This window comes from Stenella coeruleoalba (assembly GCF_951394435.1).
Source record: "Stenella coeruleoalba genome assembly, chromosome: 11".
Taxonomy (NCBI): domain Eukaryota; kingdom Metazoa; phylum Chordata; class Mammalia; order Artiodactyla; family Delphinidae; genus Stenella; species Stenella coeruleoalba.
Window position 1 is genome coordinate 46068841 of NC_137157.1, and position 25577 is coordinate 46094417.

Here is a 25577-nt window from a genome sequence, read left to right on the forward strand (position 1 = left end):
TCCAAAGTTTGTGTTTTTTCCTGCCATACTTCTCATCTTTCCCCAAAAGCACAAATGAACTACAAAATCTCAAAGCATGTAGATCACTAATCATTTAAGTCAATTCTGAGAAAAAAAAGTAAAGATGTCTCTATGTACATTCCTAATCATCTATGCCAACAAAACAAAGTATTCTAGAATGCATGGCCAATATTACATAGTGGCCTCTCAGACTAATAGGATTAATCTGTCCCATTTTTAAAAATTGAGTCATAGAAAACACTCTTTCCCTAATGGATAATTTATCCTTATTAACTTATACTTATGAAATAATAATAATGTGTATTTTTATCATAATAGATGAACTAAATCAATTGTAATTGAGACTTGAAAAGATATCACAAACTGTTATTCATATATTTGGAGTTTCACCAACTCTGTTGGCTTTAACTTTTAAGATGTGCAGGTCAAAAAAGAAATTTTGTTTTAAATTTACTATCACTTAAGTCATGAGGAGGCAGTGTACTGTTCTAAAAAGCATTGAATATTATTACAAATAGCAAAAGACCTAAATTCTTAGACACAATATATTTGTTATGAATCTTGAAGTTTTTATTTATTGTGTCAAGTTTAATAATGTTATTGTCAGTATGTGCTTTTATAAAGACATGTATAATATGAATTCCTTTCATTTAAAACTGTTTATAAACATAAAAATGTAAAATATTGCATATATAAAGAAAAATACTTTTGAATGTATAGTATAATGAGTAATTATTAAGTGGACATTCATAGAATAATCAAACAAGTTGGGATGTAAACACTAACAGCACCCCTGAAGTCCCACCTCTTTATATCCATTGCCCATTGTTTTGAGAATTTCTACTTTCATTTAACATTATATTGGCTAATTCCATCCCCATTATTGTATGTTGCTCTAGTTTATTTTTTGATTTATATTATTAATTTGATTGAAATTTTACCACAAGTTTATTTATCCATTCTACTGTTAATGGATATTTGTGTTTCCAGTTTGTTGCTGTTACCAGTCAATGCTGACATACATATTCTTGTGCCTATCTTCTGGGACATATATAATCATATTTCCTTAGGGTATATACCAGAATTAGAATTTCTGAGTTGTGAGGCATGTGTATGTTTAAATTTAATGGAAGATATTGCCAATATTTCAAAATATTTGCACCGATTTACACACTCACCAACAGTGAATAAGTCCTGTTGTTCCATATTTTTAAAAATACTTGGAATAGGGCTTCCCTGGTGGCGCAGTGGTTGAGAGTCTGTCTGCGGATGCAGTGGACACGGGTTCGTGCCCCGGTCTGGGAAGATCCCACATGCCGCAGCTGGGCCCGTGAGCCATGGCCGCTGAGCCTGCGCGTCCGGAGCCTGTGCTCCGCAATGGGAGAGGCCACAACAGTGAGAGGCCCGCGTACCGCAAAAAAGAAACAAAAAAAATAACAAAAAAAAACTTGGTGTATTCAGAGTTTTTAATTTTTTCCAGCATAGGGTATATGCACAGAAATTGGTATCTCATTTTAGTTTCAACTTAATGTTTTCTAGAAAGTTAGGGAGATTTAACATTCTATCATGTGTTTATTGGTCATATGGATTTTCTATTTTTTTCATGAGTGCTCACAATTTTTCTTCCATTATCCTATTTAATTTTATTTTTCTTATTTGCAGAAGTTCTCTATTCAGATTTTAAGTCCTTTATCAGTTATATATATTGAAAATGTTATCTCCCATTCTGTAGCTTTTCTTTTCATTTTCTTTTTGATGTCTTTCAAATAAATGCAATTTTTTTGCACTTTTCCTTAAAATTAATTTTATTATTTCTTTTTTAAAAAATTTTTATTGGAGTATAGTTGATTTACAATGTTGTGTTAGTGTCTGCTGTACAGCAAAGTGAATCTGTTATACATATACATATATCCACTCTTCGGTAGATTCTTCTCCCATATAGGCCATTATAGAGTACTGAGTAGAGTTCCCTGTGCTATACAATAGGTCCTTATTAGTTATCTATTTTATACATAGTAGTTTGTATATGTCATTCCCAATCTCAAGGACCCAGGGAATCTAGCCCAGAGAAAATAACAAAGGGAATTCCAAGACGGAGATCAGAAGAAAGCCCTAGGATGATGGTTGTGCAGAACACCTAGAGAGCAACAAAAGAAACAAGAAAAAGAGATTTACAGAGGAAACATTTCCCAAAAGATTGAAACTAGTACATTTCAAAGCAGTTAACATATCCAAGAAAAAAAACTAAGAAAGGAAACCAAGTAAGGACTTAATGTAGCTGAACTCTTTTGAGAGCAGCATAGCCTAAATATAAAAACTTGATAAGAACATTACAAACAACAAAATTATGAACAAATATTTCTCAGGAACATAAATGCAAAAAAAATTCTAAAAAAAAATTGTAGCACAAAATCCTGTGAGAGATATATGTGTATATACATACACACACACACACACACACATACAGTCACCTGATGATGACAAAAGTGGCAATGCACTGCAAAGGGAAAAAAAATACCTTTTCAAAAATAGTACTGAGTCAATTGGATTTACCTATGGGGGGAAAAGTTTCCTGATCTCTGTCTCACACTCATAACTGAATAGCTTACAAATTATATGGGAAAATATAAAGCTCACTCTTTTTTGCAGATTATGTAATTAGCTATGTTATAAAAAAATCCTTAGGAATCTAAAAAAGTAGCTGATGGAACTAATAAGGGAGGTCAGCAAGGTCACAGACACAAGTTTAATACATAAAAATTAAAAGCTCTACAGACTACAAAATTGATTTTTCTAAAATACCATTTACTATAGCAAAAAAAAAGAGAGAGAGAAGTAATTTGGGGAAAATTTAACCAAAAATGTGCAATGCTTGTACACTGAAAACTACAAAATATTGCTGAGAGAAACTGAACAACTAAACACATGGAGATACACAATATTCATGGATCAGAAGACTCAATATTGTTAGGATCTCAGTTCTCCCCTATATATTCAATATAGTCCCATAGAAAATCTCAGCAGGCTTGCCTGTCAAATTGAAAAGCTAACTCTAAAATGTATATGGGAATTCAAAGGACTTATAAGAGTGAAAAAAATCCAAAAGGTGAGCAAAATTGGAGGACTTATACCTGATATCGAGACTCACTTGGGTGATAGTTATCAGAATAGCATAGTATGGGCTTAAAGATAGGCATGTATGTCCATGGAACAGAAGAGAGTCTGGAAACAGACTCTAAAATATATGATCAGTTGATCTTCTACAGAGGTGCCTGCATTCAGTGTGGGCTGTGATAGTCTTTTAAAAATGAATCTTAATGAATCTTAACATAATTATGCTGTTGAAAGGAACCAGACATATTAGACAACATACCGATTGATTTAATTTGTACAAAATTCTAGAAAAGCAAAACTATAATGATGAAAAGTAGGCTGCTAGAGGCTGAGAGTAGTTTTACTGCAGAGAGGCACAAGAGAACTTTTCGGGGGTGATGGAAATGTTATATATATCTTGACTGTGATGGTTGTTAAAAGACTGTATACATTTGTCAAAACACAGGTTTGTGCAGCTAAAATTGGTGAATTTTGATTTTATCTCAATAGAACAGATTAAAAATAGTTTTTAAAAACTGTGAAAACAAATGTTTCCTCTATGGAGATGGAAAATAACATAACTAAGCAACATATTGAGGCTACATAGGGAGTCGCTGGTAGAGTAGCACCAGAATTGGCAAGTTTCTGGATCTCCAACACAGTGCTATTTTCACTGTCTCCCATTTCTGTTAGTTGTTAAAGAAATGCTTGTTAACGTTACTTTTGGTTATTCTAGATAAGCAATACACACATAAAATTAATTGGAGAATAAGATGATTCTGCACATTTGTTACTTAATTATAGTTTACCAAGATGAAGACTATTATGTATTTTATTTTATTTTTTTAAATAAGTTTATTTATTTGTTTGTGTATTTTGGGCTGCATTGGGTCTTCGTTGCTGCGCACAGGCTTTCTCTAGTTGTGGCGAGCAGGGGCTACTCTTTGTTGTGCACAGGCTTCTCATTGTGGTGGCTTCTCGTTGCGGAGCATGGGCTCTAGGCACATGGGCTTCAGTAGTTGTGGCATGCGGGCTCAGTAGTTGTGGCTCGCGGGCTCTAGAGCACAGGCTCAGTAGTTGTGGTGCACGGGCTCAGTTGCTCCGTGGCATGTGGGATCTTCCCGGACCAAGGATTGAACCTGTGTCCCCTGCGTTGGCAGGTGGATTCTTAACCACTGTGTCACCAGGGAAGCCCCTATTATGTATTTTAAATAGCCCACATACTATTTCATTGGTAACAGAAATGAGGAAATCATCTTTAGATTTCATACTGTGTTTGAATTCAGGCCAAAGGAAGAGGTGCCATTACATTAGTAATGGTACAATTACTGGGTCTCACAGTGTGGAGGCGAGTCTCAGTCTATGCTGAGTATCTATACATATCCCATGGAACGATTTTTCGTGAGTCAACTTTTGTTGCAACACCTCAATCTGTTTTTCTTTTTTTCTAGAATTTATACTCATTGTCAGTAGCAGTTTATACTAAGGAGGGAGGGAGGGAGGGAGGGAGAAGGTAAGAAAACCTAAGATACCTAGCACTGAATCATCAAGACTTCAGGATGTCAGGAATCGTGTCTGTAGTTTGAATAAATTAGCACTTGATGACACTTTTACACATCTGGTAGTGCAGAATGTGCCGTAAATTTCCAGCCAGTCCTATGAATTGTGAGTCAAGTTTTCTTAAGTAAGCTTGTTATTGACAGAATACAATTATGTAAGTCAGTAACTTGCTTTCTTTTTTTGAAAAACAATGTAATCAATTAGACATAACTTATTTTATTTTATTTTTAACATCTTTATTGGAGTATAATTGCTTTACAATGTTGTGTTAGTTTCTGCTGAGTAACAAAGTGAATCAGCTATACGTATACATATATCCCCATACCCCCTCCCTCTTGCGTCTCCCTCCCACCTTCCCTATCCTACCCCTCTAGGTCGTTGCACCTGTGCTATGCAGCTGCTTCCCACTAGGTATCTGTTTTGCATTTGGTAGTGTATATATGTCAATGCCACTCTTTCACTTCGTCCCAGTTTACCCTTCCCCCTCCCGGTGTCCTCAAGTCCATTCTCTACGTCTGCGTCTTTATTCCTGTCCTGTCCCTAGGTTCTTCAGAACCTTTTTTTTTTTTTTAAGATTCCATATATATGTGTTAGCATACAGTCTTTGTTTTTCTTTTTCTGACTTATTTCACTCTGTACGACAGACTCTAGGTCCATCCACCTCACTACAAATAACTCAATTTCATTTCTTTTTATGGCTGAGTAATATTCCATTGTATATATGTGCCACATCTTCTTTATCCATTCATCTGTCGATGGACACTTAGGTTGCTTCCATGTCCTGGCTATTGTAAATAGAGCTGCAATGAACATTGTGGTACATGACTCTTTTTGAATTATGGTAACTTGGTCTTCTGTACCAGAAATAATATATTATTTGAACATGCAAGTTCATGCTTGAAACCAAGCGTTTTACTCAATTTTTAATTTCTTTTACACCTGCCCCAACTATATTCAAGATGTTGCCTTCCTACAGGCAGCAGGAAGATGAACAAAGCTTATTTGTGAGTCTCTGAGAGTGATCAAGCTATAGATAAATGCCAATATTAAAAACACTACAATTATAGTGGTACAAATAAAGTACCATAAAGTCTATAGAAGATATTAATTCTTGCTGGGAGGATCAAGAAAGTTTTATTGGTGTTGACGAAATGTAAAATCCCCTGATTTTCTTTGTGTTGAATTTAAATTGTGCATACACTACCAAAATCTCTTCCAGTTAGAAACCTTCCATTTCTTCTCTTGAAATAGATGATGAATGTTCAGCAGCTGTCTCAGTGCCTGACACAACATAAGTGCTTAAGAGATGTCCATCTCCTTTTCCCCGACCAATACACCCAAAGTTGCTTCTGGCTGTACTAGGGAGAGTTTCAGCCTACTGAAAACTTCCATGAAGGAATCAAAACTCATCTGTTCTTTTTTTTTTTTATTGAAGTACAGTTGATTTATAATGTGTTAGTTTCAGGTGTACAGCAGAGTAATTCAGTAAACATACATACATTCAGGTTCTTTTCCATTATAGGATTTTTTAAAATTATATTTTTATTTGCGTCATCAGGAGAAAGATTCACTTGTGGTCCAAGTCAAACGTTCAAACTCATAATGGGCCAGAAAGATTTGATCCCAAGCAAAAGTCCACAAAGGAGGGGACCAAAACAGACCAAGAAAAGACAACCACCCCATATAGAAAGATGAATGGACAGCTTCACACAGACATGGATGAAATGTTTGGACAGAGGCAAATTTCACACAGTCATTTCCATTTCTTTTTAAATACAGGTTTGTGGGGTGGTATTTTTTTTTCCATCTATTAAAAACAAGGCCCCAAAGTGCATGTATGAGGGGAAAAAGGCAGAAATTAAGCAATAAGGTAGTTTTCCCTGGAGGGCCATGAGGAAGAAAACAGGAAGCAATGTTGAGAGAATTCACTTTTCGCACCATTGGGCTTCTTGCATTTTATTATTGGTCCACTGTTATATTCACATTCTAGCTTTGCTGCATCTTCTTTCCTGGGTTTAGATTGGTTAAAAAGCTTCTGTGAACTGTAAGAAGAGACCAGGGACTTGGCCCAGCGCTCAGGTTCTGTGCTTTTCTAGGGATGGATGGTTCTGGAAAGGATTAAGGACTCCAGCAGCCCCTGGGTCCCTCAGCACCAGTGTGACAGTCCCTCCTCTCTCTGGGGGTGTGTAAGAAGAGGTTCCCTATTTTTAGGAAGGCCTGAGCAGAGGGCTGGCAGCAAGATTCCAGTGGAATCCATTATATAATAGGTTATTACAGAGTATTGAGTAGAGTTTCCTGTGCTAGACAGTAGGTCCTTGTTGATTATCTATTTTATATATAGTAGTGTGTATATGTTAATCCCAACCTCCTAATTTATCCCTCCCCTCTTCCCCCTTTGGTAACCATAAGTTTGTTTTCTATGTCTGTGAGTCTATTTCTGTTTTATAAATAAGTTCACTTGTATCATTTTTTTAGATTCCACATATAAGTGATAACATATGATATTTTTCTTTGCCTGTCTGGTTTACTTCACTTCATATGATAATCTCTGTGTCTATCCATGTTGCTGTAAATGGCATTATGTCATTCTTTCTTATGGATGAAAACTCATCTATTCTTGAAACCAATTTAATACTACTCTCCTTTACCTGGAATGTCCCTTCTTCTTCATGCCTTCTCCCCTCACTCTCCATCCATACATGTTATAGCAAGAATCCCCATCTTCCAGCTAGGAAGTAACTAATATTTATTGAAAGCCTGTATGTACCAGGACCAATTATAAATGTTTTATGTCATCTTAGGATTTATTAAGTGTGATAAAATTAAATTCTCATACACACTCACACAAGAATGTGCTGTATTAGAGAGAGATAGCATGGCATAGATTAGAGGTCAAAAATTTAGACTGCCTGGAATCAGACTGCCTGATTTAAATCTTAGCTCTCATACATACTATCTATGTGTCTGTGAGCAAGTTAACTTACTTTTTTGTGCCTCTGTTTTCTCATTTGTAAATGGACATGATAATAGCATTGTTGTGAACTGTGGCAAATTGTATTGGCTTGGCCAAAAAGTTCGTTTAGGTTTTTCTGTAAGATCTTATGGAAAAAAAAAAACGAACGAAAATTTTGGCCAACCCAATATTTTTCCAAGATGGCTGGAATAATATCTCTTATCTCACCTGTTCTTATAGTGTGATTTTGCTACTTCCTCTTCAAGAGTTGGAATCTGTATCTCTTCCCCCTGACACTGGGAAGAACTCTGTGACTGACTCAGCCAATAAAGTATGACAGAAATGAAGTTATGTGACTTTCAAGGCTGGGACATAAACAGCTATACAGCTTCTGTCTGGCTTTCTTTGGGGATGCTCACTCTTAGAACCCAGAAACCATGAGGAAGCCTAAACATTTAGGTGCTCCAGCAGACAGCCCTAGATGAGGTCTCAGCCAATAGCTACTGTAAGTGAGGAAGCCTTTGAGATGACTTTAGCCCAGGCATTTTCTGACTGCAAATGCATGAGAGATCCTGGGTAAGAACTACCAGCTGAGCCAAGTCACTCCCTCAGATCATGAGAGATAATAATAAAATGATTATTGTTGTAAGCCACTAAATTTGGGGGTGATTTATCATGAAGCAATAGATACTTGATACAGATCAGCTGGGATTTTACCTGGAACTGCTAGATGTGGCCTCTTCATGTAACCTGGGCTTCCTTACAGCATGGTAGCTGGATTTCAAGAGCACATATCCCAAGAATCTTGGAAGCTACATTGTGTCACTTCCACTGTAGTCATAGACCCACTCAGATTCACAGGAAGGGAACATAGATCCCACCTCTCAATGGGATGGATGTAAGTGTCACATTGTATGAAGGGGATGTGGAATGAGAAATCTTATTGTAGCCATCTTGAAAAGCACAATGTCTATATGGAACATACGTAAATTAATCTGGCATTTTTAGAATAATGCCTGGCACAGTTTTATGAATGGTATTTATTGTTATCATTGCCCCCAAAATACAGACTGGTGGTGTGAATGGAAAGCAATTTGAGTAGAGGTAAGTTAACCAGTGATTAAAATAAGAATATATATGAACTGTCCCAGACATCCCAGGATATAGTCTCTGTCCATATTTGGCCCTTTTCTGTCCTGGTCCCTTCCTCCTTCAAAGGAGTAACATTGTTATGAAGTTCATGGGCGTATATCTAGAACTTTTTCTTGTATTTACATTTGTAAAATTACACAGTTTTGATTTTCATTGTATTTTTTCCAGAATATCGTACTGTAATATAGTAATTTGCAATCTTCTTTTTTTGTTTATTTTGATCTTTTGTTCTCTTTGTTTACTTAAGCATGACTTAAGACATTTGTCATGCTAGTATATAAAAATCTACTTTATTCCATAGTTCCCCTCTGCTTAGTAATGGCCATTCAACTTGTTTCCAACTTTTTGTTCTGAACAAAGCTAAGGTTTGCACATTTTCACTTTTAACAGAGCCTCCCAAGTTGTCCACCCAAATGGCTGTGCTGATTCACACTCCCATCTGCTCTGCAAAGAGCACATGTTGCCTTACACCCTTGTTGACAGTGGATATTATTAAAATTTTACATTTTGCCTCCCTGTGAGATCAAAAACTGATAAATCATTTTATTTTAATTTCTATTTTTCTGACTGTCAGGAAAACAACATATTTTCATGTTTATTGGTCAGTTAAGTTTCCTCTTGTTATCTGTTTATATCCCTTGCCCATTTTTCTGCTGGGTTGTTTGTCTCTAGCTTATTGATTTTGAAGGGTGTATACATATAAATTATGTAATACACTCACATTTTCCTGGGTATTAAGCGATTATCTGTTACACATATTGCAAATATGAGCTCCCAAGGTAATGATTACTCTTTCACTTTACTTTTAGTTTCGATTTAGACAAACTTGTCAATCTTTTCCTCTATGGCATTTGATTTTTGTGTTTTGCTAATTAAGACCTTCTTTCCTCCCAGACCATAAACACTCCACCATATTCATGACTAATAATATTTTCATTTAGGTTTCTAGATGAGCTGAAATTTATTTTATTTAATGATTTGAGATAAGACTCTACTCCTATACCTTTTCATTTACCCAAAACATTGAGTTCATTATCATTTCCCACTGGTTTGTAATGCTGGCCTTTATCATACATTAAATTACCACACGTACCTTAGTAAAATTCCGGATTTTCCGTATTTCCAGAATGAAAAGTTCAGAACTTCACTCTGGTATATATGATTAATCCATTTTGTGCTATATCGTGCATGCTGCTTTGTCACTATTTTAATTTTAGCTCCATACTTTGTTCTGATAGCTAGTTGAATGCATCACACAATTGCTTTCTTCCTTTTTAAGATTGTCCTGGTTATTCTTAAGCATTTGCTCCTCCATATGAATTTTAAAATCACTTTATCAAGTTCCAAGAAATTCTCACGAGGATTTTGGTTGCGATTTTATTTAACTTGTAGACCAATTTGGGTTATTAAAATATTTACAATATTGAGCATTCCTATCCATAAATATAGTTTACTTTCTACTTAAGTTTTTCTTTAGATCCTTCAGTAGTGTTTTATAGATTATCATAACTTGTTGCACAATTTTTACTTATAATTCAATAAAGTTTTTATTGCTTTTTTAAAATGAAATCTAAAAATATCTAATCCTTGTGTGTGTTTGTGTGGGATGGAAAGCTACTAATTTTTCTTTGCTCATTTTCTATGTGGTTACCTTACTGAACTCTAGTTCACAAAGTTCTAGGTAAATGACTTTGTTTCTCTTTAATCTATATATTTACAAACTTATTTTTATTCCAATTTATATAGAATTTATTTATTGCCTTGGTATTTCCACCTACAGAGGGTTGAATTGAGATTTTATTTCTTTTTATTTATCTAAATTTTCTGCAAAGAGATAGTTGTTCCTTTCATAGTCAGAAAAAAATCAATAAGCATTGTTTCTCAGGATTTGGAAAATGAATGTTCAAGAAGATAATTAAATATTTAACTTAAAATTTTAATTCACTGTCTTTTACTACTTTGTTGAAAAAAAGTGTTATGTTTTATTTCTTCTATTAACTAATTCTTTTAGAAAAACATTAATCCTTAATATTTGTTCTAAGGATCTACTTAAATCTACTGTTTCATGTTCACCATATTTACTCTTGGTTTTTGAACAGAAAAATGGAGCTTTTAGCTCCATCTGGATTCTGAAGATGGTCATAATACTTCTCCTTCCTGAGATTTAACTAGTCAAGCTAACTTTTCTTGAAACTTATCAGCAACACTGAAATGCATTATATTTACATGAAATTTGGTCTTATTTATTTGCCTTTGCATCACTCTACCTAATTGCTCCCTTGTGTGTTTCATGTCAACCATTAAGTTCAGTGATTTACTTTAGCAAATTGTTTATGGAGAGTTATCAATTTCTTTCCCCAAATTTCCACATTTACTCTGGTTTATTTTCTTGTCATCGTGTATGAGTGTGTGTGTGTGTCTGTCTGTATATGATATACATGAATGTATGTATACACATAGATTTAGCTCACACACACACATACATCACTCTATATCAGTATTTCTCAAATGGGCTTTCATGACTTCTCAGAGAACATCTGGAATCACTTTCCTATAACATTGTTTCCAAATATGCTGTGATGCATATTTTAAGAGGAGAGCCAATCTTTCACTTTTAATTAAAAAGAATATTCTCAGAATATTACAATAATCCAATACTACCCTTGGATGTTTCAGTAGGCGTAAGCAATTGCTGACAGTCCATGCTTCCTTCATTTCTGGTGATATGTTATTCTATAACATGAGGTCATTTGTTGTTTCTGTGAGAATGGTGTCCATGGATAAATTTTACTAGTACTGAGTATGTATCTGTTGTATGATTTTTGGCATTGATAAGAGAAAAGGAAATAAAATGTGACTGGACAGTTGACCTGTCAGAATTCTCTGTCTTTCTGTTTTTGTGTCTTGCACATGTCTTTCTTAGTTTATAAATCCATGCAGTGGTGAGATATTTGCAGTACCTGAAGTGGTTAGATATACAAAGTCCAGTCCCAAGAGAATAATGATTTCCTACTGGTAATTTTGACTGTGATTTTTGAGAGCTGCCTTCAGAGAGAACTGGTATTTTGGCTTACAGAGTTTAGGCTGGGCAAAATGACATTTCTCCAGATGTTACCCTTGAAAATCAAAATCTATGTGAAACCTCTAATAAAGCAAACTGTTCAATAAATGTTAGTAGCAATTAAGAGCCATTGCAGTTTGTTTTCCCTGAATAACAGTTATTTAACTTCTATATATTTTCCAGTTAACCTTATTTCAAATATTTGAGATCATTTCAAATTACTTTCTATCATTTTATGTGTTATTTAGCTACTTTTATATCCCTAATGATCACCCCTGAGAGCACATTTCTATAGTGTGTCTTTAAAAAGGTTGACTCTCTAAAGTAGAAAAAAATTTTTTTAGTAAAAAAACCCCCCAAACTTGAATTGGTTTCTATCTGTCTCATCCAGCATAGAGAAATTAATAAATTTTGCTCAGTGGAGTGTGCTGGATGTTGTGATTATCAATACAAACTATCAACCTGTGTTGTTCCAGGTTGAGTAGAAGATTACAAGTACAGTTTCTGGCAAAGTTCACGTGCTACTTTTACACACAGTATTTCAGGCATTGATTTTTATTCACATGACTAACACATAAATTAAGAAGTAAAGTCAGGGCTTCCCTGGTGGTGCAGTGGTTGAGAATCTGCCTGCCAATGCAGGGGACACGGGTTTGAGCCCCAGTCCGGGAAGATCCCACATGCTGCAGAGCAACTAGGCCCGTGAGCCACAACTACTGAGCCTGCACGTCTGGAGCCCATGCTCCGCAGCAAGAGAGGCCGCGATAGTGACAGGCCCGCGCACCGCGATGAAGAGTGGCCCCCGCTTGCCACAACTAGAGAAAGCCCTCGCACAGAAACGAAGACCCAACACAGCAAAAATAAATAAATTAATTAATAAACTCCTACCCCCAACATCTAAAAAAAACAAAAGAAGTAAAATCAGTGTTCGTATGACGTCCTTTTCAAATAATGAAAGGGCAGTGCCTTTTTCTGAAGTCCTCTAGTCTAGATTCAAATTGCCCATAATGTACACATAGACCCCTCCAATGGTGAACCACCCTTGGAACGTGATGAGCTCCTAAAGGGCTAAAAGGGGCTTGAACAGAGGGGCAGCTTCTCCCCTTGAACTTTCTTCTAGTTTTCTCCTTTCTCTTTGTCCACATTCTTATGTTCTGCAGTCTCTTCTAAAACTCTCTTCAGCATCTGTATTTTATTCCAGCTTGGTCCTGATGTGCTGCTGGCATGGCCAAGGAGAAGAGGCTGAAGTTAGGAAGTTGCTTCTGGCACCATGCCTCTTCCCTAAGTTGACCAAAATATGATGATAGTAGGATAAGATAGGAATTGTTACATGGTTCATATATGTGCCAGTTTTTTAAATATCATTCTGTTTTGTACTTTTTATTTTTTTCAAAGAAATCCTGCATATTTCAAAATCAAGGATATTCTTCTATATTAAGGTTTATATTTGTCCCATTTAGATCATTAATCAAAGTGGAATTTTTTTTTGTCTACAGTACGAGGTAGGAATCCCACTACTTTATTCCCCCATATGGATAACCAGTTGCTCCAGTACCATATATTTACTGGTCATCTTTACTGATCTGCACCTCTGTCATATATCATGTCCATTTAGAAATAACAGACTCTGTTCTGTTATACTGGTTTATTTGTCTCTCTATGCTCTGTACTGCACTGCTTTAATTATTATAGCTTTGTAATTATTCTAAGTACCTGAAGAGTAAGTAGTCACATCTTCTCTCTTTCAGTGTCATCTTAGGTATTATACATTGCTTTCATATAAATTTTAGAATCATATCACTTTTACCAAAGAGTATCTGATGAAATTTCGATTAAAATTGCATAAAACATCGATTTGGAAATAATGGAAATATTTATTTTATTTATTGAGTCTCCCAACCCATCAATGTGGGATATCTATCTATTTGTTTAGGCCTTTTTTAAAGTCTTTCAAAGTTTAAAAATTTCCTTCAGAAGATTTTGTGTATCTGTATTAAATTTGTAGCTATTTTATGTTTTTGTGACTAAGTGATACATTTAAAAAATTTCAGTATCTAATTCTTCCATTGTTGCTGATATGTAGAAATACAATAATTTTCTACATTTATTTTTCATTTCCCGAACTTGGTAACTATCCTATTAATTCTAATAATTTATTGTTTAGATTTTCTATCTACACAACCTTATTGAACGGTAGACACTGGTGCCCCTGCTCTTTGGGCTTTTGGACTTGGAGTAATTACACCACCAGTTTTGCTGGACCTCCAGCTTACAGATGGACGATTGTGGACTTCTCGGCCTCCATAGCCATGTGAGTTAAATTCTGTAGTAAATCTCCTCTTGTATGTATCTCTGTATTTCTATCCAGTTGGTTCTGTTTCTCTGGAGGATCCTGACTAATACAGAAGCAGGTTCTTCCCCAGAGCCTCCAGATCAGAGTCCAGCCCAGCCCACATGTAGATGACAGTCTTGGGAGATCCTGAGCAGAAAACCATTTAAGCCTCCTCAGATTTCTGCCATACAGAACTATGAGATAATACATGGGTGCTGTTGTGAGCAGCTAAGTCTGTGGTAATTTGTTACACACCAATGGAAAACTAACACACTTACTTTTTTCCCCTGATTTCTAATTAAATCACATCTTGGTTAGATGCTATGACCGTAATAAACTTTTTTGACATTTGTTAAGACATGTCTTATGGCCCAGTGTGCGGTCACCTTTTGTAAATGCATGGTGTGTTCTGGATGAAAATATGCATTCTGCCCATGTTGAATACTGTTAGACACCCGCACATTTATTAGATAAAACTTGTTATTTGTGTTGTTCCCATCTTCTCTTCTATATTTTTAAGGTTTGTTTCTGCCTGCTTAATCTATCAACTTCTTAAAAATGTGCATTAAAACCTCCCATTATGCAAGATAACTATAAAGACTAATGATTCACATATTGTGTAGCACATAGTAGGCATTTTACTAATTATTTTTACTGAGTATTTACACTTTCATACTATAAATAATAATGACAGTTTATGGTGCTTTATCATTCTATAACACATTTTTTATGTCCACTGACTATTTAATTTTTATCCAAACTTGTGAAGCAGATTTCTTTTTTTCACTTCCATTTTAAGAAACCAAAGTTCAGGCAGATTAATGACCTTCCCAAGGTCAAGCAGCTAGGAAGCAATAAGCCTGGTAATAACCGCAAATATTTTGATTCCATGTTCAAATTTCTTTTCATTAGACCAGACAAAATTTCTTTGAAATAAATAAATACTTATTATTATATTATTTTTGACCAAATACAGCTAATATTTAGAGTCTGCCACATATATAAATTGTACATCAAGGCAATGTTATAGGTGAAATATGATTCCTATCTAATAATTTGTTTGGTAAATAAGAAGATATTGCTTCTGATCACTATAAGTGCCAATGTAAAACATTATGGTTTATTCTTCAAAGTACAGTTTTATAATTACAACAGGATATGATTGATATACTCACCATTTTTCATGTGTATGTGTGTATATTCATCTTTGAATAACAAAGGAGTAAGATTTGTTCTTTCTACCCTAGCAATGTTTAAATTAATCTGGACCTAATTTGTTTGGATACCATATTTACCACCATCTTTACATTGGTTTCATTTGCATGATTTCTCAGTGACAGCTCAAAGCAAAAATGCTTTTCAGAAATTAATATGCACTTAAGTGGACTCAGAGCCTTTGTATTATATATTCTTAGATCTCCAGGAAAGTTGTTAATAGTGATCAAATGCCACATGAATGTTATTGAATGAATATGCCCATGTTAAGACTGTGACCAATTAAATACACTGAAATAGCAAACTGAAAGTATAAAATTGAGTCAATCAAAAGATTTGAGTTCACTCCCCACTTAATTGACTAGTTGTTGTGGTGTCACATAAACACAGTCTTAGTTTATTCCTTTTTGTTGATGGGGTTGACATGAGTAAAACTTAATTTAAAAACTTAAGAAAGACTAGAATTTTCTTTGACAGTTATTGGAAGTTTTTCAACTCCGCCTCTCTTTCTGAGCTGTTGCGTTAGTGACTGTGGTTTTGACTCACTGACAATTGGAAGAAACTTGAGAAGAAATTTTGCAGGCTGTCATTTCTTCTCCATTAGAGCTAATCTTCATTGGGCTGTTGGCAATATCATTTGGCTTAAGACTATGGTGAGGCTTAAAATGAGTATTATTTATTCCCAGACTAGCTAACACTCTTGCTTTGATACAGTTGTTGGGGAAAATATGCAGGTTCTATTGGAGTTAGAGATGTACCTCTTGAACAAAAATGTTTGCTGATTTTTTTCAGTGATAAGAAACATGAAAAGCTTCATAGGGATTTGAATTTTAATCAAAGATTCTGATTCCAAAATTTTTGCTATTGTAAAAGACGGAATTTTTTTCCTGCCATTGAAAAATATATTTTCGCATGTGTACTATAGCCTGCTTTATTGCTAAGAATCTTTCAAAGTTTGATCTTTAAAAACGTAGACCATAAATGCATCTCCCACACTGGCCCAAACAATGTCTTGGATGCAGTAGCTTTTCTTTCTTGACTGCAGAAATAAGTTATAAAGGGTGACGATTACTTAGCCATTGTTATCAGGAGGACCCAGGTAGACTGATGGGTTCTCGAGAACAATATCCTATGATAAGTTTCTGGAAGGAGCCTTTGTGGAACAGCACCTGGTTGATGAGTTCTTAGGAGGTTGACTGAATGCACCTTTAATCCTAGTGCTGAGCTGACCCAGCTCAGGCTGGGTCTTCTACTTAATACCAGTCCAACTCATGTAGTGTGACTGCTTCACAAATGCACAATGAAAAATAAAATGGTTTAATTATTTCTGAATTGATGGATCCTTTCAGTTTTGCATTAGCTCTAGACTTTTTACGCTGAAAGGGTTATGAAAATCTACTTTGCTCACGCAGTGTTGAAGAAACAGACAAGGAGGTTGTGACTTGCTGAAGGTCAAAACAACTAGAGGCAGAGCCAGGACTTAAATCCAAATCTGCACAGGCGCTCTTTTTTCCAGGCAAGAAAGCCAAGATCAAGTGTTTTTCATCATCAGAGTGTGAGGGAAAAAAGTAAGGTCTCTTTCCAAAATGAACCTTTTCTTTTCCTGACAGTGGTCTGAGATATCAGAAATAGAATATGTTTGATTATTGATCCTGAATTATCCATATGCATTTGTTTTAAAAATGGTAACCCTTGTTATTTTAGAGTGTGCACGCCTACATGGTCACACCACAATTCATTGAGAATTTAGGACAGACAGGGTATTTATTGGAAAGTCATCTTCTGCTCAGCTCTTAAATGAATCCATTTATCTGTAGCACTGAATTTCATATCTGTTCAAATCTTCTTTTTATATTAGCTATAACTAAAGCTGAACGAGATTTGAAAGCTTTAAAGTAATGTCAGCTAAACTGATAAGACTAATGGCTGACATAAGTAGCTGAATAGCATGGTTAAATGGTCACAGTGTAAACCATACATATCAAATGCCCTGGCACCACTCTTCTGGAGTTGTCCAGGTGCAAAGAAGGGACCTTTGAAAGGATATAGAACTGAAAAGAATGACCATGAGAGTATTTATACAAAAATGAATTTTTACCTTCTACCCTAGGGAGCAGAAAGAGATGAACAAAGGTAGGTAACTTCAAGAAAAGAGTCAGGTATTTGATTGGGGATCTGCATTTTGTGCTTTGATGGAGTTTGTGGGGTAGATGCCCAGGAGACCTTCCCTAGTAGAGGGGCTTGAGGGAGCTTTCATCACCCTGTTCAGGGAGGTTGCCCGAGCCTGTGTGAATCCCCATAGGCAATCCCAAGGCAATCATGGAGTTAGCTTCATTCCAAATGCAGTAAGAACAGCCAAAAGAAAACATTTGATACCAGAAACAGTTTTAAGAGAGGGGCTTGGGGGAAAAGATTGGAATAGGAGGAAGAAGGGGAGGAGAAGGAGGAGGGGAAGAGAGAGAGAGAGGGGAGAGAGAGAGAGAGAGAGAGAGAGATCAGTATCAATCTGTGGAATATGTCAGCCTCAAAGATTAAAGCCCTAAGCCACATGACCTTGATTCTTGAAACACTACCTGTGACCTCAGTTTGAAACTAGTTTATAAAAAAAAATAGAAGTAATGTGTTCTTTAAAAGAACATAGGGACACATAGTTAGGAAAGTTCTCTCCATCTAGGAGCTGGTTCGGTATTCTGGGCTACAAAGTTCTTGCATGAGAGTGTAATAATGTAACGCCTTTATCCAAGCAAAGTCAGGAGCTATCAGCCAACCTCCCAGCTTTTTGATATTATGAAAAAGGTTAGAAGAAAGTTCTTTTTAAAAACTGCTTCATGAAATTTGCTTAATTGTTCAGGCATGTAGTCAATAGCAAAGCAAGTAGAAAGAAGCAACCTTGTTTACAAGTGACCATTAGTTCTTCCTTGATTTAAAGAAATGAGGTTGAGTAACCAATTCCAGCTTGCCATGCAAAAGGCTACCATGTAACAGAAAACTGACTTGGCAAACTGAACAGGACAGTGTTCTGGGTTCAATCATTTTGTGGGTCAGTTAGCTTTGTTGTGCTCTAAATTCTAACCATTTCTCCCATGTATACTGTTGCTTGGAAACAGAAAGTAGAATAATATGTAAGAAACCAAATCCATCCCTACTACTGGAAAAGCAAATAAATGCCCTCAAAATGTATATTGTACATTGGTTGATGGGTGGTGACATTGTCTTCTTGGACAAAGATTAGCAAAAATAAAGTGACCCCTCATAAAGAAGCTCAGAAATTAAAATCAAAATGTATCTAGATCATTGTTTTCTTAAATAGAATATACATACTTACAATGTGTATCACAATTTGTGGAAGAACTCACAGGAAGATACATTAGATTCAGTTCAACACACTTTTTAATGTTGCCACAAAAGCAGCAGGAGACAATATTTATAGCTTCTTTACTGGTGGTGGACCTCATAAGTTGGCTTCAATCAAGCATCACCCCCACCCCTAAGTTTCTTATTTTAATTCTAAGCCTTCATAAATGCATACATGTACAGTTTTAACTTGGATTCAAAATAGGTTCTTGGATGAAAAATGTCATGCATTTTTTGTGTAGTTGTATAAGTAACATTTAGCTAAAGATAGAAGGTAAAACTTCTTTTAAGTGGAACAAACAGACATGCAGGTATAGTTTTACTTTTAGAGCTACAGTTAAATACCATATTTACTTCCCTAAGGGGTTACTAGCATATTGGGTTACCAATCTATAATGCATTTACCCCAAATGGTAAAAGTATATGTAACCTCTTAGGTCTGTGTTGACATATATATGACATCACAACAGTTTGAAATGTTGTGATTGATCCCATTTAACTCAATGAGCCGTGAGGAAGAGTCAATTTCAGAATGATTAATGAAGGGAAGGGTAAAACTCAGGAAGCTCCAGAAGAAAGAGAAACTACTTGATCCTCCAGGGCAGCCATCTTCTCTGGTTCTCTTATAAAACTGAGTAAAGTAGATCAAATCCCCTCAGCTTCCCAAGGTTCAGATCTAGTGAGTGGCATAGTATTATATCCAGTTGTGCACCCACGTACATCTTTTAGGATTTCTGACTTAAGGTGACACAGATGTCTCAAGGAAGAGCTCAGACCTTTTACAGGAAGCGGTGGAGAACACATTTCAAATTTGAAATACTAAGCCCTGAAATTTTTCAGATGAAATACTAAGCTCTGAAAATTTTCAAATGGATGTTGGCATAAGGTTTATAAAGGAGGGGAAGGCAGCCTTCAGTCTCAACAGAATGTACTGTTTGCAGGTCTATTGCTGAGCCGTTGATTGAATAACTGAATGTCAAATCAAATTTTGTTGCTATAACAACCAAACTAACTGGCCCATTAAGGGTTGATCCTGGTCAGTAATCCAATCTGTTGTCCAGAATATGACTGTTTTGAATGTCCCCAAACTAATTTCATCAGAAGACTATTGAATGGGTGACGTCAGGTCTCAGAACGTTGAGAAAGGACCTACTGAGGCCTTCGGTTTCTTTCCTGACTGTGGAATGACACAGAAACAAAACAATTTATATATTTGTTTTCTACTTTTATTCTCCAATTATGGCATTTGGCATTTGGGGGGCACTTGAAAAGAGGAATGAATATTTTGGGTTAAATTGAACACAAATAGAGAAACGCCAACAGTAAAAGGACTTTATTGTCTCCAGTCACATTTCGAAAGGTTACATTTATTTATAAATATCAGAGCTCTAAGAGGAAACATAAGAAAGTAAACATATAAATTAGAATGCTTCAACCTGCTAGTAATTAAAGAAACGAAAATTAAAATGATAATAGGGATCCTGTGAGCTTGGGCCAGAAGATGAAGCAGCTGTGGCAGCTGCCAGGAGATTGGCACTGTAAATGTGCACAGTCATTTTGAAAAACAATCTGACAGTAAATTTTAAGAACCAGAAAATATTTCCCTACCATTGAAAATTCTTATCCTAAGGCAACAGTTCACAAGGAGAAAAAGGTTATAGTTGTGAAAACGTGTGTGGCAGCCGGATTGGTTCATCCTTGTAAAAATGTGGGAGGACCCGAAATGTTACACTTCAGAGGAATGGACAGATAAGATCACAGTTCTTGTTAGAATATTACTAAGCAGCCGTGAAAAGTTTTAAGTATGGAGGCAATGGGGCAACGCGAAAAGCGTTAAGTGAAAGAAAAGGAATACAAAGTCTCTATATTCGTCATGATTACAATATGTGGTATATGTTTCTATATGGACAAGAAGTGAAGTGAAACAGAAGAAAAAAAAATCAGTTGTCTTTGAGCGGAGAAAATTTGGAGTCATATAGATTGAGCCCTTAAAGGTATATATGAGCAAATGTATCTCTTCTGAAATCACTAGGTATATGGTATTATAATGAAGTGAAAACACTAAATGAACCAAAAGTGTTATATTGTAAACTTTGGAGCATTTTGAATTTGAGACTTAGAGAACAGTGTGAAACATAAACCTGAAAATGTTCCTTATAGCTATGCTTTTGCTTTCAACCCCTTTTTTCTCCTTTTTTTTTTATTACAAAAGCAACATAAAATACACAAAAAAGCCAAAAGAATAATCCGTAATTCATCCCCACCCTGTCTCTCACTTTATTCCAACCCTCCTACCATGAATACTATTTAGTGACTTTATACAAAGTAGTCTGAATTTGTAAAGCCAACTTCTATTGTTAGACAGTTTCTTTCCTTTTTTCCATCATTTACTAGCAGCAAGTAGCCACTACCATTTATTGATTCATGCAAAGTGCCGGTTACTGTACTCTTAGTTGTTGGGCTAATATCAAGTAGCTGATGAGAGAGAGAGATATCTTAGTCCCACTTTTATAGAAATGAGAGAGCTGATGTCCAAAATTACCTGCTAGGAAGTGGTAGGGCTGGGAACCCAAAGCAGTTCTGACTGCAGAGTGCATGCTCTTCACCACTAGTGTCTGTTATAAGCAGTACCACACTTATAGCAGGGCAGCCTTGGGAGCCAAGAAGGAGACCAAGCTTCAGCGCTCCTTCTCCCGTGGGACTTGCTTTGCAAATCCCTCTGTCGTGGCTGGGACCGGCCAAGCAGACAGGGCAAGCAGGAGGATGTCCCGCCCGCCCCCCACCACCACCACCCAGACCTGGTCCGCACGTGCCTCCGTCTCCTTGTTTCCTGCTTTGGCGCTGTCTCCCACTCTCAGCCACGTGCTCTCAGGTGTTCTAGTACTCCTACTCACAACGTGAGGCTATCTCTCGATGGGCCTGTGGTTATAGCAGAGTCACTCCTGCTGGTCAAAGTGGTCTTTTTCCTTCACAGGATCGTGAGCGACTCCAACAATAACACTGGAATGTCAGCTCATGGTCCTCCTGAAAGCCACTCGGATCCTAAGATTTATTATTATTTTTACCATGGCTGAGGCAATCTTACCATGCTGTGTAAATTTTGAAGAATCCCATTATCGTAGCATCTAAGATATGAAATGAATACTTATCAGAACCATAGCTGAGCTCCCCTCGGCATGTATTGGATTACCCTCCTTTTACATCCTAAGAGCCCCCTGGCGTGCTTTGACCCAGACTTCTCCAAAAGAGACCACTCCTTCCACTACCTTCACTCTCGAGGAAACCGCCAACTGCTTTCTTCTGTCTCCATCGGGCAGACCTGGGTTAGAATCCTAATTCTGTCCCATACCAGTCGTACCAGTCCTTTACCAACTCTTCATTTCCTTGTCCGTAAAATGAATACCTCGACATCTAATTCACAGAGTGTGTGAAAATTAATTGTTTAACCTACTGCCTGGCACACATAGGTCCTTGGACTGGTAGATATCCATATAAGCTTTATTTACCATTCCACCTGAACAGAAGCTAGGATTCAGCCATTCTCAATCCTGCCCTCTCTAAACCGTAGAATTCCTTCTTTGTTCTCTACCCTACTCACCATGCACGTTCCTAGCCTTCACTTGCTGCCACCGTCTGCTTTCCAGGTTTCCATTCCAATACTGCTAATTACAGTGTTATGTTGGCAGCTACTAACTCATGCTACATAATCTGTGCTCTCTGACCTCAGTCTGCTTGGTCCTCATTCCAAGTTTTATTTCTCTCCTGCTAGATTGAAATTGCCATAGTAACTTCCCCAAATCTACATTCTTTTAAAGAACCCAGTTGCACCTTCTTTACTCTCAACAGATTATCTGGCCTCCTGTTAGGAAGAAGATCACCATTGTATAGCAAATGATGTGACAGCATAAATCAATACTGTAATAATCTCGCTAAAGCATCCCTGTTAGAACTATTATTTCTCTCCTGAAAATCATTCAGTGTCAGTTCTCACATACAAAGCAATATCATGATCATGATTTTGGTTTGATTTTATTTCCTTTTTCGGAACCCTACATTTCAACCAATCTGAACAGGAGCCCCAAATCCCTTTCTATTCCACCTTTGAACTTACATTATGACCATTTCTTTTTTTGTGGAATGTCATTCCCCTGCATTTTCTATGTATCAAAATTCTGCCCGTCCTTCAGCACTATAATTAAAGTTTCATATGCTCCATAAAAAACCACCTGTGATTATTCCAGCTCACTTTCCTATTTTAAAACATATTGCTCTTTGTTCTACTTTTAGGGTGCATTCCACTTTTTATTATGTCATTTGTCTACGTTGCATCCCTCCTCTGAGAATATAAGCTTCTTAAGAAAATGAACCAGGAGTTACATATATTTATAAGTTCTTAGGAAGCCGTGGTTGGAGTAGTTCACAGCCAATGCAGAGAGCAGGTTTAAAGGACCCCCTCTACTCTTTTCCTTCCCGCTGTCTTTGAAGTCTCTTTGAAGTGAAAGAAACCTCTACCCTGAGAAAAGCTCCTCAGGGAAACAGGTCAGATGAGGATCTGTGCTCCAGTAGGGATCTTTGAACTGAAGAGATAAAGCAGAGGGAAGAGGGTACATTTGAAATGTGGTCCAGAGGGCTTTGCTGTCTCCTATTGCTAAACAGTGTCAGTGACCCTGTAATTTTCTCTGAGGCTGAGAAGTCACTTCAGTCCCAACCTTCGGGTTTTACAGATAACTCTGCCAAGAAAAGCTGCTTCTGCCTGGAACTTGATTCATGGTGATCTCAGTTCGAGTGTCTTACAAACTGAGAAATGCAAAATCCTAGTCAATATGCTTCATGTCACGCCCTTTTCCTTAAAGAGCTTGGGTTAAGCACAGAAAGAATAGAGAGCCAGAAAGGAAGATAAAAAAAAGCACTGATTCAAAATGCGTGTGTGTGTGTACATATATATCACCCTTAATACCAGCAGCACCATCAGAACAAGACTTTTTGTCCTTTATTATATCTCATCTTATGCATGGAGACTCTTTGGAACAAGCATAATCTTCCACTACAATGTTGAGCTAAGCCTTCCAATAAAAATAAAGCCTAAGTTCTTCAGCAAAATGCTGTACAGTCTTGGATTTCTCATTGCATGTTTCTTAGCTACAACATTAATCCCAAATAGTTTTTAGAATCTCCTCTCCATCAAAAATAGAGGGAGATCTGAATACATCTTTCTAAAGTATCCTATTTACAATCAGAAAGGTGCCTCTTTACTTCTCTTTCTATGAAACAGTGACATCTACTGCTCGGTGGGGCTAATCCTGGGGGATGTTCTAAGGCTAGAACCACCAGTGATTCAGCTCTTCCGCCTTTGGAGTCAGAGGCAGGACCACAGTCACTATCTCTTCCACTTCCCCGTCCTGCTGAGGCCCCTCCATAACACTCTAATGTTTGAACTTCTGCACAAATTGCATTCTCTTCTTTCTGGATTAATTTCTTCTATAACAATTCTATCAGAAAATCTTTCCTCATACCGAGCCCAAACTTGTTTCTTTTTAACATGTAACTTTCTCTTAGCCTTATCCTTGGAGTAGTGTTCAACAAGTAAAATTCCTTTTCCACATGACAGCCCTAAAGACAAAACGTTGTTATATCCCGTCAGTTTTCTTTTTCCACCTAAATAATGTCACTTCCTTTGGCCCTCCTGGATATTGTTTTAAGCCCCTCTCTACATCTTTCCTAGTCTCTACGTGTTCTTCTGTCGATTCACGTACATCAGAAAAATAAAAGGGTGAATGCCACCAAAGGTCTATCATTATATAAATGAGTGACTTTATCCTTAAATGGCAGTAATGGCCTAGTGGGTAAGCAAGTGGAATTTGAAGAGAGAAGACCTGGGTTCAATCCTGGCTCTCCCACATGAGCTATAGGTCTTATGCAAATTACCCAGCTGTTCCAAACCTTTATTTACTAGGCTGTAAAATGAACGTGACAATAATAGCCACCTAGTAGGTTTGCTCCAAGGCTTAAAATGAAATTCAGTGAGGCATTGTGTGAAGAGCACTTAGCACAGGTATTCTGAATACGCAATAAATGGAAGCCTTCTTGGTATTAACCAGCTGCTGCTAAACTATATAAACAAACATGAGAAAAGTTGAGGAGAAATGGGAAGTAAGGAGCAAAAGAGGAAATAGAAGAAATAAGGAATGCACAGCATGTTTTAAATTAACTACAAAATGTAAAGTTTCTTAAAGTCTGAGCCAATTTTATGCATATCCTATGTGCTGAGCTCATATCCAGTGTCTGGCATATAAAAGCAGATTAGTAAGTGTTTTCTGGATGAATGAACTTCATATAGATCAAAATATACTATGCAGCAATGGAGAAAAACATCATAAAGTTAGTATTATAGCAACATTTCCTATACGAAACATGATACAATATAAAAAGCCCCAATATAGCAGATGTTGAGCCATGCCTAGGTTGCATGGTACATTTAGTAACCTGAAAGAAGCTATTCATTCAGCAATTTTTATTCATTTGGAAACAGTTGGATCCATATTGCATGCATACATCAAACTCTTTTCGACATAAACATCATCAACAAAAATTCATTTTAGTGACTACCTATGTTTAAGCGTAGGTGCTAAGAATACAAAGTATAAATTATCATTTCTTCCCTAGAGGCATTTACAGTATAGTTGAGAAAATAATTAAGTCACATAAAATGATCACTAAAAATACAAAGAATAAAAGAGTCATACAGCCAGTAGTAGCCAAATTATTCTAGCAGATGTCTCACATCATACCTCATAACCAATGGAGTCATTTTCCATTGCACATGAGTCAAGCCCACC

The 25577-nt window shown here is 36.5% G+C and overlaps 1 protein-coding gene across 1 annotated transcript in view; it reads left to right on the forward strand.

Moving 5' to 3' along the window:
- The window catches only part of PTPRR (protein tyrosine phosphatase receptor type R), a 378611-nt gene that overhangs the window by 70787 nt on the left and 282247 nt on the right, over positions 1-25577 (forward strand). The window contains exon 7 of the mRNA XM_079937947.1: positions 14005-14151. The gene's annotated coding sequence lies outside the window, so the exon portion shown is untranslated. The remainder of the gene's footprint in view (positions 1-14004; positions 14152-25577) is intronic.